At 44.6% G+C, this 2,204-nt stretch overlaps 1 pseudogene; it reads left to right on the top strand.

Moving 5' to 3' along the window:
* The first annotated feature begins 738 nt into the window (after positions 1-738).
* On the top strand, positions 739-1,804 carry LOC147737020 (uncharacterized; annotated as a pseudogene).
* Positions 1,805-2,204: the final 400 nt, after the last annotated feature.

Genomic DNA, 2,204 nt, shown 5'->3' with positions numbered 1-2,204 from the left:
AGCAGCTGGGAGGTGGGAAGCAGGGGTTAGCGAATGGGCGCGGGGGCGGGCAGCAGTGGCGGGAAGTGCGGCAGTGGGCAGGGGCGAAGAAAAAATGGCGAGGAAAACGGAGCCCAGGAATGGGTAGTTGAACCAAGGGTCGAGGGCACAAGCGATGGAGGAGCAGCAGCGGGGGGGGAGTGACCACCAGGTAAGGTCAAGGGTCGCTCTCCTCACTGCGCGCTACCGCCAGTTAAAGGGGATCTGGGAGGAGGGAGTCAGGGGTTAGCGAATGGGTGCGGGTGGCGGAGCCGCAGGGACAGCAGCAGTGGGAACCGCGAGCAGTGGGCGGGGGGGCGAGGAAAAAATGCAGAGAAAAACCGTGCCCAGGAATGGGCAGTGAAACCAAGGGTGCAGGGCACAAGCGCTGGAGGAGCAGCAGCGGGGGAGGGAACGACCGACCTAGGAAGGATAATCTCATGGGATAATCCCAAGAGAGGCTTCCCCATAAGTTCCAGGGGCTGCTGATATTAATGTTGTAGGGTGAATTAGGTTACCTACAGAGGTTATAAACTGAACTCCACAGAGAAGTGATCTTTGGCTAAATAAATGTCCCAGTATTAATTTGAACAAGTGCAGCACAATTGAGTAGGTGATGCTAAACACATGCTGAATAAGATTTAGTCTTGTCTTATGGTGTGTCTGCTAGAAAAATCCCAACTTGGAGATATTAACTCCAGAAAGAAATCTTATCTCATAATGGAATGTATACAAGACAAAACCGAACATGGAGGTATTAGCACCAAAAAGAAGTCTCATACATGCTCTGAATGTGAGAAGAGCTTTAGTCAGTCAGCATGAAAAAACTCACACTGGGGAAAAACGTCATCAGTGCGCTGAATGCCAGAAACGCTACACTTGCAAACACCATCTGACTCGACATGTGAGAACTCACACTGGGGAAAAACCTCATAAGTGCTCAGAATGCCACAAAGGTTTCCAATGTAAATCCAGCCTTACTCGACATCAGAGAATACATACTGGGGAAAAACTTTTTCATTGCTCTGAATGTCAGAGAAGCTTCAATTGTAAAACCCTTCTCAGTCAACATGAGAGAACTCACACTGGACAGAAATCTTATCAGTGATCTGAATGCCTAAATAGTTACCAATGTAAATCAGATCTCACTTGACATGAGAGAACCCATACTGAGCAAAAACCTCATAAGTGCTCTGAATGCCAGAAAACCTTCAGTCGGTAAAACATTCTCACCCGGCATGAGTTAACCCATACTGGGCAGAAATCCCATCAGTGCTCTGAATGCCAAAAACACCTTAGTCGTACATACCTTCTTAGTCTACATGAGAGAACCCACACCGGGGAAAAACCATATCAGTGCTCTGAATGTCACAAACACTTTAGTGAATGAGCTGGTCTCACTCACCATGAACAAACCCATACTGGGCAAAAACCTTATCAGTGCTCTGAATGCCTAAAAAAGTTCAATTATAAAACCAGTCTTATTGTACATCAGAGAACTCACACTGGGGAAAAACCTTATCAGCGCCGTTAATGCCAGAAGACCTTCAGTCAAAAACTCAGTCTAACTTTACATGAGAGAACTCACACTGGGGATAAACCTCACCAGTGCCTTGAATGCCAGAAAAGCTTCAGTCATAAACTCAGTCTAACTTTACATGAGAGAACTCATTGTGGGGAAAAACCTCATTAGTGCTCTGAATGCCAGAAAACCTTTAGTCTGAAAAGTCACCTTACTGTTCATGAGAGAACACACAATGGGGGAAGAACCTCCTCGGTGCTCTGAATTCCAGAGTAGCTTTAGTTACAAAATAATTCTCACTCCGCATGTAAAAGCCCATACTAGCTAAAATTAATGTAAGAGTGTTATGAAGGCATGTAAAGATTCAGTTGGAAGATCCATGTTATAAAGGAAAAGTGTTTATTAGTGGTCGTAATGTCAGAAAAGCTTTATTCATAAAATTAATTTCAATGAACAAGAAATAACACGTCCTGTGCCAAATCCTTATCAGTGTTCTGAATGTCAGAAACATTTGAGTTGTAAAATGGACGCCCATTGACATAAGAGAACCCACACTGAGTGAAGAACCTTAAAAATATCCCCTTTGCCAGAAACAATTGTCATATCCATTGCAGTGGTTGTAAACAATTTATACTAAGAGCAAAACTGGTTTACTTCCAATCTC

This window comes from Lissotriton vulgaris, chromosome 1_1 (assembly GCF_964263255.1).
Source record: "Lissotriton vulgaris chromosome 1_1, aLisVul1.2, whole genome shotgun sequence".
NCBI classification, from domain to species: Eukaryota; Metazoa; Chordata; class Amphibia; order Caudata; family Salamandridae; genus Lissotriton; species Lissotriton vulgaris.
The sequence above is the reverse complement of the archived record's forward strand: the minus strand, read 5'-3'. Positions and strand labels throughout refer to the sequence as shown.